A 15688-nucleotide genomic window follows, 5' to 3' on the forward strand; every position below is an offset into this window, starting at 1 on the left:
GAATGGCTTGTGTGCCGTTACTAAGAAATGAACCCCAAATGTCAGGAGACCCAGAGTCTTGCTCCTGACGTTTAATTAAGTAGTCTTGGGTGAATCCCTCTGTTCTCTGGATCTTGTTTTCCTCATCCAAAGAAGAGTGGACATGAGGTCCTTTGGGGTCTTACCTTCCATCCTGGACACAATCTGTATACTCCGAGTGCTGTGCATGGTCACGTCGGCAATCTGTAAACTCTCAGCTCCCCAAGATGGGGATGGGCTTCCCTGGCAGCCCTCCTCTCCTCCTGGTTTCTCCTTCTTTGTGACCCAAGAGCAGGGGATGATTGGAGTGGGGCTTGACTGATGGGTGGGGGACAAGCAGGCATAGCTGGTCCTTCCCCAAGGACCTGAAGCCTTAGGGACCAGGGGCACCCTGTTTCAACCCACTGCGTAACTTGCTGCCAGCTTGAGACCTTCAGGTGAGAGCTCCTGCCCAAATGCGGGGCGATTTAATCATCTCAGGAGGCCGGCTTCACCAGAAAGCATAACTGTTTAATCTTTAAATTGAATTTTATGTGATTTTTTTTTCTCCTCAGATTCTTACAGTACTTAATTCCAGGGCTAATCTGGGACCCTGACTCTAATTTACGGCCTGGGTAATGGCTGTATTTATCAGGCAGCGGTAAGGCTGCTCACTCTCGGCTTCAGGGCCGTGGGCGGACATTCGCCTCCCCTCCTGTCCCCTGCTCACCAGGACTCCTGTCTTCTTCAAGCTCTAATCTTTCTTGTCCCCAATTCAGCCTCTGGTCAGGCCCAATCTCTGACACTCCTCTGGCCCTTCCCAGTGAACTTGACATCTAGGGGTGCCTGTCTTTATATGTTACCCCTGCCCCCAGGACAAGGGAGGGGAAAGAGGCTCTGAGTGTTAAGAACCTCACTCAGATCCTGCCGTTGGAGGGTAAAGAGAGATGTCTGTCCCTTCCTGTCCTTGGTTCCCCTCCCTCCCCACCCCCGCTTCCGCCCACACTCTGCGCCAGGGACAAGATGTTCTGTCAGTTTTAAAGTGCAACCTTGCAAGACAGCAAGAGCTAGAAGAACTAGGCGCTCCTTTCTTATTTTCCCTTCTCCCACTACCCCCTCCCTTCCTTCTTTCCTTTCCTCTGCACTCTCTTTCCCTCCCTCCCTTCCTTGCAGCTACTCAAAGATTTATTGAGCACCTACTGTGTGCCAGGTCTCCCTCCAGGTGCTGGGGTTACCGTGACCAAGATGGATGCAGACTCTGCTTCCCTGAGGCTTCAACTCCTGGAAGACAGGTGACCACTCAGTCGTCTCGGCCATGCAGGAGCAAAGAGGGCATGTGTCACCCCAGAGGTGGTGACATTGGAGCTGTGACCTGAATGACGAGGAGCAAGGACAGCGAAAGGGCCTTCCAGGCCAAGGGGACAGCAAGGACAAGAGTCCTGGAGCAGGAAAGGACTTGGCTTTATGTGAGGAGCAGAGGGAGGCCAGTGTGGCCAAGGCGGAGTGAGCGAGGGGAGAAGTGGACTGAGCTGGGCTCAGAGGGGTAGGCAGGCCAGGTTCAGAGTGTACCTCTAAAAGGGCAGGGCGCCTTCTGGAAGAGGGGAAGGAAGGTGTGGAGAGTTCCCAGTACAGGCAGAGGGAACAGCATGAGATAAGGCCCAGAGGTGGGTGGGGTACATGGGGAAATTCCAGTAGCTCATTCTGGTCCTGTGGTGTTGGAGAAGACTCTTGAGAGTGCCTTGGACTGCAAGGAGGTCCAACCAGTCCATCCTAAAGGAACTCAGTCCTACATATTCATTGGAAAGACTGATGCTGAAGCTGAAATTCCAATACTTTGGCCACCTGATGCAAAGAACTGACTCATTTCTTCAATAAAAGACCCTGATGCTGAGAAAGATTGAAGGCAGGAGGAGAAGGGGACAACAGAGGATGAGATGGTTGGATGGCATCACCAATTCAATGGACATGAGTTTGAGTAAACTCCAGGAGTTGGTAATAGACAGGGAGGCCTGGCATGTTGCAGTCCATGAGGTTGCAAAGAGTCGTACACGACTGAGCAACTGAACTGAACTGAACTGAGGACTATTGAATGTATGAGCAAATCCAGGGGAAGGGCTCAGCCTGGGACACATTAAGGGCTCAGTAAGTTATCTACTGTCTGGCAGTAGTTGATAATAAGGCAAAAGCAGCAACTGGGGCAAGAACACAAAGCAACCTGTGCTAAAAAGGGATAAGCAGAGCGGTGGAGGAGAGGAGGGTGTCGTTAGCTCTGGCCGGGGGACCCTGCAGTGCGATCAGGAGTCCAGGAAGGCTTCTCAGCAGAAATGATGTGGCGAGGGCCCTTGAAGGCTGAGCAGAATTCCATCTGCAGAAAGGCAGGGCCCTGCAACCTGTGGAAAGGGCACAGTGGGGTGTTTGGGGAAGAGCGAATGGTCAAGACCGGCTGCGGAGAGGGTGGTGGGAGTGACAGGTGAGGCAGGAGAGGTGGGCTGGGGCCACGGAGTGCGGGCTCAGAATGTCATTCCAAGGAGGCTGACTCTATCCTGAGACCGGGAAAAATGTTCTTTTTCCTCAAAGCGGAGAAGTGAGTGACATAATGAGAACAGATCTGAGTGTTCAAATCTCTCTTCGGCAGCCACGTGGAGGAGGCTACAGCTGCCTTCAGACATCGAAGAGGGGAACCCCCAGAAGCCCAAGGGTGCGGTCTGCGGTCAGGGCAGCGAATGGCCCCCGGGAGGCTGCACTCTGGGCTCTGGTCCTGGCGGCATGATCAACTTTCTGGGCGACCTCGGACAAGTCACTCTCCCTCTCTGAACTTTAGTGTCCTCATCTATAAAGCGAGCGCACTGGTCTAAGACCCCAGCCGGGTATGCGGCAGGATGGGGCTCTGAAACTCAGGTGTCCACAGAGAACAAGCTGAGCACAGGAGAGGTGGGAATTGTCAAAAACCTGAGAAAACGCAGCTCGTTCAGAGAGGGGGCCACTGCTCTGCCCCAGCCTGCTGTAGTGATGCAGGGTGTGTGTGTGTGTGTGCGCGCGTACATGTGTGTGCGTGCTGGGGTTACTAGCAAATCTTCAGACTGGAAATCCAATTTTTAAAAAATATTTATTTTCAATATATTTGGCTTGCCAGGTCTTAGCTGCAGCCCTCGGAACCTTTAGTTGTGGCGTTCAAACTCCTGATTGCGGCATGTGGGATCTAGTTCCCTGACCGGGAACCAAACCCCAGGCCTCCTGCATTGGGAGGACAGAGTCTTAGCCTCCAGGCCCCCATGGAAGTCCCTCAATTATTAAAAAATAAGAAATCATCTGACTTTTAAATGTTGGTTCACTTCTTTTTAAAAATCACTACTTGGGATCATCTCATCTACTAGACCCAGAATGACTCACACCCCCACAAACTTACCACTCTTATTTTGGCATTTTTGGAAAGAGGAGAGAGAGCAGGTAGAAAGGAGGAAATAGACAGGGTCCTGGGGGGAGAAGTCCTGAACCCCCAAGATTGAGGACGACGCAGTGCATCCTGGCAGCAAACGATCGCCGAATGACTGCTATGAGCTGAGTGTCTCTTCTGAGCTCACTCGGGAACCAGGAGTCTGTTTTCATTAAAAGGCGAATGCTGAATCGGCCCTGGAGGCATGTAAACCAGCTCCCCTGTCCGGGAGGCTTTTAAAATCTATCTTGTAAACTTGCCTTTCAGACCTGACATGAGGCAGCCTTGTCAGGAGAGAGACTGGAGAGCAGAAGTCAGCAGTCCGACTCTTATCAATCAGGCCATGGGGAGGTTGCAGGGGCGGGGTGGGGGGGGGGGGGAGCGGAGGGTGGAGGACTCCAGGAGGCAGGGATTCAGCAGTCCTGGGGCGGGGTCAAGAGCACAGACCTGAGTGCCCAAGCACAGATCGGGGCACACTACAATAAAATCATCTTGCTGGGGCAGTGACATGACCACGTCCGGGCAGTACCAGCGTTATTTCCATTTTATACAAGAGAAACCTGGGGTTCTGGCACTTACCCAGGGTCAATACATCTCGTAAAGTCAGACAAGAGGACTTAAGTGCAGGTGGTCAGGCTCTGGAGTGGTCACCGCCCCATAGGTGGTCGAGGAGACCTCCCTCACCATCCTAGAAGATTAGAGGAGAAATGAGAAGGGCGTTTTGACCATGACCCAGAGCCTCCCTTGCCACCTTCAGATTCACTGGGTGAGTCGCGGAAAGCTGCCCCCCGCCTCTGGACTTCGACATGGGGCTGGCTATTGAGCTTTCAGGACCATCCAGCTCTGACGTCCATTTATTCGACACCTGCTCACTTAGCATCTGTTCTGTGTCAAGGGCTTGGGGAGAGAGCAGACAGACAGACAGAAATGGTCCCTGAGCTCTTGGAGTTTCCATCTGGGATTGGGGATGAGGATGGGGGGGGCAGTGGAAAAGTCGGCCAATCAGGAGTGCTGCCGAGTGTTGTGATGTGTTTTGAAGCAAACAAATCAGGATGGTGAGAGAGTGATGTAAGTGGACAGAGCAGGTGACTTTGGATAGAGTCAGCAGCTTGTCCAGTGGGAGCTATTCTGTAAGCCCATCACAGGGCTGGTGAGAGTGAGGCAGCCACACCAGGGCGGCCAGCAGGAGCAGAGGCCTCTAGCAGGGAGCAGGCTTGGGGTTTTCAAGGACCAGAGAGAGGCTGGTATGACCTCAGGGGCCCGCAGGCCCTTCCTGACCACCTCTGCCTCCTGCTCTGGAGGCCAAGTGGCCAGCAGCCAAGGGAGAGGGAGAGAGAGAGATAGGGCTGGATTTGAGAAGCCATAGACCTGTGGGACTGGCCCTTTAATAATCCCAGGTGGGCATTCAAAGCAATTGCAATTTGAAGATCCCAGCTTGCTTAGTACAAGTGGAAAATTACCTTCACATCTTTTCTGGATTGCTTTTTGATCCCGATTTCATCATTCAGATGTACAGCAGTGCATTTTCAACGGGTACAATTTAATTAGGCTCAATTTGTATAACTACATTATTAAAGACTCATTTGGAAAGAGCTTCATGTCCAAGGTTCACTGGGCTCCACCGTTTGCGTGAAAACACATTTGGAAGAGAGCTCTCTGACGACCCCGGCTTCTGGAGTGCTCTCTTCCTCCTCCAGTGCACAGGGCTGGCTTGTCATTTAATTTCCATCTCACTTAATAGAATGTCTTTGGACATCTCTGGGTCTCTGAGCCTCTGACGGGTGTCTCCTGTAATTACACAGAGATTCCTCCTACGCTCCTTCAGTCAGTCATCAAACATTCATGAGGAACAAGATGGGAGCAAGGTCCTGAGCCAGGGGGCTGGGACAGGAATAAAAAGCTGCAGATACACACTTTAGAGTCTAGATGGGGGCAGGCAGTGCAGGGCCAGCAGCCCTGTTATCAGATGAGGACTGCAAGCCTGGGTCCCTAAGTCAATGCCAGAGTCAGGATTTGAAACCAGGAACCTGGAATGGTTCTGCTTCACCAAAATCTCTCTTCCCTTGTGGGTGAGTGCAAGGATATTTGCCATGACAGAGGCAGGTCAGGCCTCTTGGCAGGTATCATAACTGGAGGCCAGAAACCTCCAAAATACTGAACTGGGGTTGGGGAGGAGGCACAAGAGGAGGATATATTAGGCAGAGTTCTCCAGAGAAGCACTATCAGTAAGATGGATATATACAGATAGAAAGAGATTTTATTATAAGGAACTGATTCATACAGTTATGGAGGCTGAGCAGGCCCAAGATCAGCCGTCAGAAAGCTAGAGACCCAGGAAAGCTAACAGTGTAAGTTCTAATCTGAAAGCCAGCAGGCTTGAGGCCCAAGAAGAACTGATGGTCCAGTTTAAGTCTGAAGGCAGGAAAAGACTGACGTCCTGGCTCAAGTCAGCCAGGCAGGAGGAGCCCCCCATATCCTTAGCCTTTTTGTTCTATTTAAGCCTTCAATTGATTGGATGAGGCCCACCCACATAGGAAGGGCAATCTGCTTTCCCTAGTCTACCCATTCAAATGTGAATCTCATTCAGAAACTCCCTCACATGAACACCCAGAATGTTTGACCCTATGTCCAGATCCCTGATGGCCCAATGGAATGATACATAGAATTAATGATCAGAGAGGGAAGGAGAGAGGGAGGCTGAAAGGCATTACTGGTTATAGACCAAATGGTGGCAAGGAAGTAAAGGAAGCTCACATCTCATTTCATCCTCACAGTCACACTGTGGTATTGGGGTCCCTTCCCATTTTTGAGATGAGGACACTGAGGCTGAGATAAGTGACACACAGATGGTGTGTGTCTCAGGGACACACAGATGTTGACTCAGTGCCTCCTTGTCCCTGGATAATATTTGTCCCCATGGAGAAAGACTGAGGATGCTGCCCATAGGACTATCTCCTAAGTCTACTTTTTGTTTTCTGTTGCCTCTTCTGCTCTTCCAGTGTGATCAGAATTTGACTGAAGTGCTGAATGGCCCGCCTCTGTCTACTGCATGTACTGAGGGGTGGTGGCATCACTCTCAGAACTATGGTCAATGGAGTCTCCAAGGTCTCCCATAGTCCTCTGCTTCAAAGATGCTAAGAGTCCTAGAGCAGGATGCAGGACCCTGGTGCTGACTCTCTGACTCTGAGTTGCTGGATAAACTTCTCCCAATCTCTGGGCCTCAGGCTCCTCATCCGTAGAACAACCAAGGAGGACTGGAAGATGTCTAAGGTCTAGCAGAATCTTCTAAGGGGTTCCATGACTCCCCTGAAATCTGTGTCTGTCCTTTGCTGGAGATCTTCATCCTCTAGAACCACACCCCCTCGCCACCAGTCCCATAGGACTGTTCTGGCAAGGCCTCCAACCAAGGGGCTTGACACTTCTCACTGAAGGAAATTGCACCTGGGAACCCTGGCCCCTACAGGGCCCTCAGTAAGGCCATGGGCAGGGAGGGATGAGCTTAGATGCTGTGAGAATATGGCCTCACATGCACCCCTGGTTCCAATTCCCACGTTGTCATCAGCCTGGTAATGTGCGCGGCCTTGGACAGCACAAGTCCAAGGGCAAAGGTCTCTCCTCTCTTGCCTACCCCTGAAGAACATTCCTACGTGAAGAAAACCATGCGTTTCTGCTTTTCTCTTACACTGCAATCATACCCACAACACTTCTGACACCAGATGAGTAGGTATTTTCCCCCCACACCAAGCAGAGAAGCCAAGTGTCCTACAACTTAATTCTGATGCTATCAGCCTGGAGATAACCCCAGATCCCACAGGTTAAGGGCTCAGTCCCACAAGATTCACTGTAACTACCTCGCACTTTGGATGCCAATGGCAAGTGGTAGGTTCCTCAGGTTATTCACACCTTCTGTCCCACTAGACTACAATTGGAGGTTCTCATGGTGCACTCCCACTAAATCTGATTATTTGCTAAAACAGATCCCAGAACTTAGGGAAATTCTTACTTACATTTACTAGTTTATTATATGATAAAGGATATGATAAAGGATCTAGATAAACTGCTGGATGAAGAGATGCATTGGGTGAGGTCTGGAAGTGTCCTGAATGCAGGAACTTCTGCCCCCATGGAGTTGGAATGTGTTACCCTCCTGGTACATGGATTTGTTTACCACCTGGGTAATTCTACAAACATCATCCTTTGGGGATTTTTATGGATGCTTCATCATGTAAGCTTGATCATTTATTATATCCATTTCCAACCCCACTTCCCTTCATGGAACATGGAGGGTAGGGATGAAAGTCCCAAACTTTTGATGATGGTTTGATCTTTCTGGTGACCAGTCTCACTCAGGAGCTATCCAGGAGCCCATCCAGAGTCACCTCATTAGAACAAAAGACAATCCTATCACCCAGGATTTAGGAACCCTGTGTCAAGGACTGGGTTCACAGACCAACTATTGGAGAAAAACAGGTGCTTCCAATACTCCTATCATTTAGAAAATTGCCAGAGCCCTATTTCAGGACCTGGGACAGAGACCAACATATATGTTTCTTACTATTTCACAAGTCCTCAATGGCTCACCCCCAAGTCACATCCAGGGCTGGGGATTGAGGGAGGGGAAGTCAAGTAGATCACTTGTGACCCAAGAAAGAAATTGGGAGAAGCTTGGAGCCAACAGGCTTGATGGGAGTCTGTGATAAAGACCTAAATTGGGAATGGGCTCTCAGAATCCATTCCCAGGCTTGCTTCTGTGTGACCTTGGGCAAATCACTCCCCTTCAGATGTTTTATCTATAAAACAGAAAACAGGGTATGTAAAGATAATCTTTAAGATCATAAGTTTGCCTCTTTGCCACAGGACCTTTGTACAAGCTACTCCCCTCAGCTGGAACCCTCAATTTCCACCTGGCCAGTTCTTGTTCACATTTCTATTGTCAATGTAAGTACCATCTCCACCAGGAAGCCTTCTTGGAATCCCCAACCTAGATGAGGTTCTCTTACCATATCCCACCTCCGAATGTCTCCTTCATAACTCTTGTCTTGATGGCAGCTGGAACACTATGTGTTGGAGTATTTGTTTACTCACTACTTCTAGAATGTTGACAGGAGCAGCAGCCACATCTAATCTGTTCACTTCTATGTCCTTGGTACTTAGCACAGGGCTGGTGCACATAGTAGATGCTCAGTAAATGTTTGCTGACTGATGGGCTGAACGCTTGAATGCTTTCATGGTATGAGACCTTGGGGATAAAGAAAATAAATAATAGACAATAATAAATAATACAGAAACCACCCATGTTCTCTGAGCATTATCAACATTTAGCCATCCTGCAGACCACATGGCAAAAAAAAAAAAAATAGTGTATCCCACTACTGAAAAATGGGACGAACAAGTGAGTGTTAAGTGTGGGACACATACCCTTCTCCCCTTTCCTGCCTCCCTCTCACCTGACTCTTGCTGTGGGGTTAACTAGAAAAAGGACTCAAGAAGGGCTCCAGCTCTGATTTCCCCACCAGAACCCCTCCCCCATGCTCTGACATCCCCATGTTTGCTGTGGAAGCTACTGTGGCGTCATCAATGCACGATGAGGATTTCAGGTGGGCTAATCAGCCAGAGGAATCGACCTGGAAACTTACAGCCTCTGGGTTGTTCCCATGTAAATACTCTCAGCGTAGAGAACAGAAGAAAAGACAATTAGTCCAGGCTGTCAGGAAATCCGCACAAGCTGCTTCGTTCCTGAAAATGGTCCTCTTTTTTTTCCTAAGATCTTCCCTGGCTGTGGCACATCTCACATGCTGCAGGGAGCTGTCAGCTCTGTGGAGCGACTGGAGGAATTAAAAATAAAAATTGACTTTCAGAGAACAAAATCAGACCTGACAACTCAAGTCACTCAAACCAGCCGTGGTTAGAAGATTGCAAATATGTTTGTAAAAAGGAGATGGCAGAGACTGGTGGGGGAGAGATTCTCTCAGGGAGGGACTCGGAACGTGTTCATCTCCTGAGATGAGGTTTCCAGCAACCACCCTGTCCCACCGTGTTCGTTGCTCCTCTTTGCATCCTTATCGTGGTCTGGGCTCATGTCCGGTAAGCTGCAGATCTTTCACTAATTACAGTCTACCCTCATTGTTAGCAGACTCTGCATCTGTGAATTCACCTCCTTGCTGAAACTTAACCTCAAATCAATAGTCGTTCACGGACATGCACAGAGTCATGGGAGACTCGAGTCATTCAGCACCCACGTTCCCACCTGTGGTGCAACAGTGAAATGCTCTGCCCTCTCATTTCAGCTCTCATGCTGTGAACAAGCATCCTTTCGTGGTCTGCTCTGTGCCATGTTCATCAGATTCCTGTGCAGTTTGTTACTGATTTTGCCATTTACTGTGGCCCCCAAGCACAGTGTCTAGTTCCTGAGTGCAGGAAGGCCATGGGGTGCCTTAACGAGAAAATGTTTGTGTTATGCATGTCTCATACTGTTCATGGGGTTCTCAAGGCAAGAATACTGAAGCTGTTTGCCATTCCCTTCTCCAGTGGACCAGGTTATGTCAGAATGCTCCACCATGACCCGTCCATCTTGGGTGGCCCTACACGGCATGTCTCATAGTTTCACTGAGTTAGACAAGGCTGTGGTCCATGTGATCAGTTTGATTAGTTTTCTGTGATTGTGGTTTTCATTCTATCCTCCTTCTGATGGATAAGAGTAAGAGGCTTATGGAAGCTTCCTGATGGAAGAGATTGACTGAAGGAGACACTGGATCTGGTTCTGATGGGCAGGGCCATGCTCTGTAAATCTTTAGCCTAATTTTCTGTTGATGGGTGGGTCTGTGTTCCTTCCCTGTTGTTTGACCTGAGGTCAAACTGTGGTGAAGGTATGAAAAGGCAAAAAGATAGGACACTGAAAGATGAACTCCCCAGGTTGGTAGGTGCCCAATGTGCTACTGGAGATCAGTGGAGAAATAACTCTGGAAAGAATGAAGAGATGGAGCTAAAGCAAAAACAGCACCCAGCTGTGGATGTCATTTGGTGATGGAAGTAAAGTCTGATGCTGTACAGAACAATATTGCATAGGAACCTGGAATGTTAGGTCCATGAATCAAGGTAAATTAGAAGTGGTCAAACAGGAGATGGCAAGAGTGAAGATCGACATTTGAGAAATCAGCGAACTAAAATGGACTAGAATGGGTGAATTTAACTCAGATGACCATTGTATCTACTACTGTGGGCAAGAATCCCTTAGAAGAAATGGAGTAGCCCTCATAGTCAACAAAAGAGTCTGAAATGCAGTACTTGGATGCAATCTCAAAAATGACAGAATGATCTCTGTTCATTTCCAAGGTAAACCATTCAATATCACAGTAATCTAAGTCTATGCCCCTACCAAGAATGCTGAAGAAGCTGAAGTTGAATGGTTCTATGAAGACCTACAAGGCCTTACAGAACTAACACCCAAAAAAGATATCCTTTTCATTATAGGGGAGTGGAATGCAAAAGTAGAAAGTCAAGAGATATCTAGAGTAACAGGAAAATTTGGCCTTGGAGTACAGAATGAAGCAGGGCAAATGCTAACAGAGTTTTGCCAAGAGAATGCACTGGTCATAGCAAAAACCCTCTTCCAACAACATGAGAACACTACACATGGACATAACCAGATGGTCAATACCAAAATCAAATTGATTATAGTCTTTGCAGCCAAAGATGGAGAAGGTCTATACAGTCAGCAAAAACAAGACCGGGAGCTGACTGTGGCTCATATCATGAACTCCTTATTGTCAAATTCAGACCTAAATTGAAGAAAGTAGGGAAAACCACTAGACCATTCAGGTATGATCTAAATCACATCCCTTACGATTATACAGTGGAAGTGACAAATACATTCAAGGGATTAGATCTGATAGAGTGCCTGAAGAACTATGGACAGAGGTTCATGACATTGTACAGGAGCAGTGATCAAGACCATCCCCAAGAAAAAGAAATGCAGAAAGGCAAAATAGTTGTCTGGGGAGGCCTTACAAATAGCTGAGAAAAGAAGAGAAGTGAAAGGCAAAGGAAAGATATATCCATTTGAAGGCAGAGTTGCAAATAACAAGGAGAGATAAGAAGACTTTCCTCAGTGATCAATGAAAAGAAATAGAGGAAAACAATAGAATGGGAAAAACTAGACATCTCTTCAAGAAAATTAGAGATACCAAGGGAACATTTCATGCAAAGATGGGCACAATAAAGGACAAAAATGATATGGATCTAACAGAAGCGGAAACTATTAAGAAGAAGTGGCAAGAATACACAGAAGAACTATGCAAAAAAAGATCTTCACGACCTAGATAACCAAGATGGTATGATCACTGACCTAGAGCCAGACATCCTGGAATGTGAAATCAAGTGGGCCTTAGGAAGCATCAAAGCATCACTATGAACAAAGCTAATGGAAGTGATAGAATTCCAGTTGAGTTATTTCAAATCCTGAAAGATGAGGCTGTGAAAGTGCTTCACTCAATATGCCACCAAATTTGGAAAACTCAGCAGTGGCCACAGGACTGGAAAAGGTCAGTTTTCATTTCAGTCCCACAGAAAGGCAATGCCAAAGAATGCTCAAACTACCACACAATTGCACTCATCTCACACGCTGGCAAAGTAATACTTAAAATTCTCCAAGCCAGGCTTCAGCAGTACATGAACCGTGAACTTCCAGTTGTTCAAGCTGGATTTAGAAAAGACAGAGGAACCAGAGATCAAATTGCCAACATCCACTGGATCACTGAAAAAGCAAGAGAGTTCCAGAAAAACATCTACTTCTGTTTTATTGACTATGCCAAAGCCTTTGACTGTGTGGATCACAACAAACTGTGGAAAATTCTGAAAGATATGGGAATACCAGACCACCTAACCTGCCTCCTGAGAAATCTGTATGCAGGTCAGGAAGCAACAGTTAGAATTGGACATGGAACAACAGACTGGTTCCAAATCAGGAAAGGAGTACGTCAAGGCTATATATTGTAACTCTGCTTATTTAACTTATATGCAGAGTACATCATGCAAAATGCTGGGCTGGATGAAGCACAAGCTGGAATCAAGATTGCCAGGAGAAATATCAATAACCTCAGATATGCAGATGACACTACTTTTATGGCAGAAAGTGAAGAAGAAGAACTAAAGAGCCTCTTGATGAAAGTGAAAGAGGAGAGTGAAAAAGTTGGCTTAAAACTCAACATTCAGAAAACGAAGATCATGGCATCTGATCCCATTACTTCATGGCAAATATATTGGGAAACAATGGAAACAGTGACAGACATTATTTTGGGGGGCTCCAAAATCACTGCAGATGGTGGCTTCAGCCATGAAATTAAAAGACGCTTGCTCCTTGAAAGAAAAGTTATGACCAACCTAGATAGCATATTAAAAAGCAGAGACATTACTTTGCCAACAAAGGCCCATCTAGTCAAAGCTATGGTTTTTCCAGTAGTGTCATGTATGAATATGAGAGTTGGGCTATAAAGAAAGCTGAGTGCTAAAGAATTGATGGTTTTGAACTGTGGTGTTGGAGAAAACTCTTGAGAGTCCCTTGGACTGCAAGGAACTCCAACCAGATCATCCTAAAGGAAATCAGTCCTGAATATTCATTGGAAGGATTGATGCTGAAGCTGAAACTCCAATACTTCAGCTACCTGATGCGAAGAGATGACTCACTGGAAAAGACCCTGATGCTGGGAAAGATTGAAGGTGGGAAGAGAAGGGAACAACAGAGGATGAAATTGTTGGATGGCATCACCAAGTCGATGGACATGAGTTTGAGTAAGCTCTGGGAGTTAGTGATGGACAGGGAAGCCTGTCATGCTGCAGTCCATGGGGTTGCAAAGAGCTGGACAAGACTGAGCAACTGAACTGACTAATTGATACATGTTTCATTAAGACATGAATTATAGTTCTGTCAACCCTCAGTACAATGTTAGTGAATCAACAGTATATGCCAGGTAGGTTATCTTTAAACAGAAACACACATAAAATAAGATATTGAATGTTGACAAAAATATTGTGCCCAGAGGCCAACAGGAAACTAACCCTGCATTTTTACTTAGAGGAATGATCCAGTGTTCCTTAATTTGGTGGCTTTAGAGGAAAACAACAGAATGGGAAAGACTAGAGATCTCTTCAAGAAAATTGGAGATACCAAGGGAACATTTCATGCAAAGATGGGCTCGATAAAGGACAGAAATGGTATGGACCTAACAGAAGCAGAAGATATTAAGAAGAGGTGGCAAGAATACACAGAAAAACTGTACAAAAAAGATCTTCACAACCCAGATAATCACGATGGTGTGATCACTGACCTAGAGCCAGACATCCTGGAATGTGAAGTCAAGTGGGCCTTAGAAAGCATCACTATGAACAAAGCTAGTGGAGGTGATGGAATTCCAGTTGAGCTATTTCAAATCCTGAAAGATGATGCTGTGAAAGTGCTGCACTCAATATGCCAGCACATTTGGACAACTCAGCAGTGGCCACAGGACTGGAAAAGGTCAGTTTTCATTCCAATCCCAAAGAAAGGCAATGCCAAAGAATGCTCAAACTACCGCACAATTGCACTCATCTCACACGCTAGTAAAGTAATGCTCAAAATTCTCCAAGCCAGGCTTCAACAATACGTGAACTGTGAACTTCCAGATGTTCAAGCTGGTTTTAGAAAAGGCAGAGGAACCAGAGATCAAATTGCCAACATCCGCTGGATCATGGAAAAAGCAAGAGAGTTCCAGAAAAACATCTATTTCTGCTTTATTGACTATGCCAAAGCTTTTGACTGTGTGGATCACAATAAACTGTGGAAAATTCTGAAAGAGATGGAAATACCAGACCACCTGACCTGCCTCTTGAGAAATTTGTATGCAGGTCAGGAAGCAACAGTTAGAACTGGACATGGAACAACAGACTGGTTCCAAATAGGAAAAGGATGTATATTGTCACCCTGCTTATTTAACTTATATGCAGAGTACATCATGAGAAATGCTGGCCTGGAAGAAGCACAAGCTGGAATCAAGATTGCCGGGAGAAATATCAATAACCTCAGATATGCAGATGACACCAGAAAGTGAAGAGGAACTAAAAAGCCTCTTGATGAAGGTGAAAGAGGAGAGTGAAAAAGTTGGCTTAAAACTCAACATTCAGAAAACGAAGATCATGGCATCTGGTCCCATCACTTCATGGCAAATAGATGGGGAAACAGTGGAAACAGTGTCAGACTTTATTTTTGGGGGGCTCCAAAATCACTGCAGATGGTGACTGCAGCCATGAAATTAAAAGACGCTTACTCCTTGGAAGAAAAGTTATGACCAACCTAGATAGCATATTCAAAAGCAGAGACATTACTTTGCCAACAAAGGTTCGTCTAGTCAAGGCTATGGTTTTTCCTGTGGTCATGTATGGATGTGAGAGTTGGACTGTGAAGAAGGCTGAGCGCCGAAGAATTGATGCTTTTGAACTGTGGTGTTGGAGAAGACTCTTGAGAGTCCCTCGACTACAAGGAGATCCAACCAGTCCATTCTGAAGGAGATCAGCCCTGGGATTTCTTTGGAAGGAATGATGCCTAACCTGAAACTCCAGTACTTTGGCCACCTCATGCAAAGGGTTGACTCATTGGAAAAGACTCTGATGCTGGGAGGGATTGGGGGCAGGAGGAGAAGGGGTTGACGGGATGAGATGGCTGGATGGCATCACTGACTCGATGGACATGAGTCTGAGTGAACTCCGGGAGTTGGTGATGGAGAGGGAGACCTGGTGTGCTGTGGTTCATGGGGTTGCAAAGAGTCGGATGTGACTAAGCGACTGAACTGAACTGAACTGAACTGTAGAGCATAACTACTTCAACTCATAAAGATCCACTCCATTTCACCCATTGAATTGAATTGTTTCTATATCTGAGTCTCTCCCACCGCAACCCAGAACCCCATGCTGGAGGGGAGAGATAGGGCCTGACTCTGTATATTCCCAGTACAGCGAGGAAAGTAACAAGTCCTTAGTAAGTGTTTCCTGAACGTATGTCTTGCTGTGGACACTGAGAACATTCATTTGTTCACTCTTTCATTCAGCTAGTATTTATTAACAGGGCTGACTATGTGTCAGGTACCGTTCTAAATGCTGAAAATACAGCAGTACAAAATCAGACAAAAATCACTCATGGAGGTTTTATTCTACTTCGAGAACATATACAATAGGTAAAATGTAGTCATCAGTGTTCTTCAGAGAAGATAGAAAACCAAATGTAGCTTAAAC

Source organism: Bos grunniens, chromosome 15 (assembly GCF_055505025.1).
Source record: "Bos grunniens cultivar Pamir isolate PY7600 chromosome 15, Bosgru_T2T1.0, whole genome shotgun sequence".
In the NCBI taxonomy this organism is placed as follows: Eukaryota; Metazoa; Chordata; class Mammalia; order Artiodactyla; family Bovidae; genus Bos; species Bos grunniens.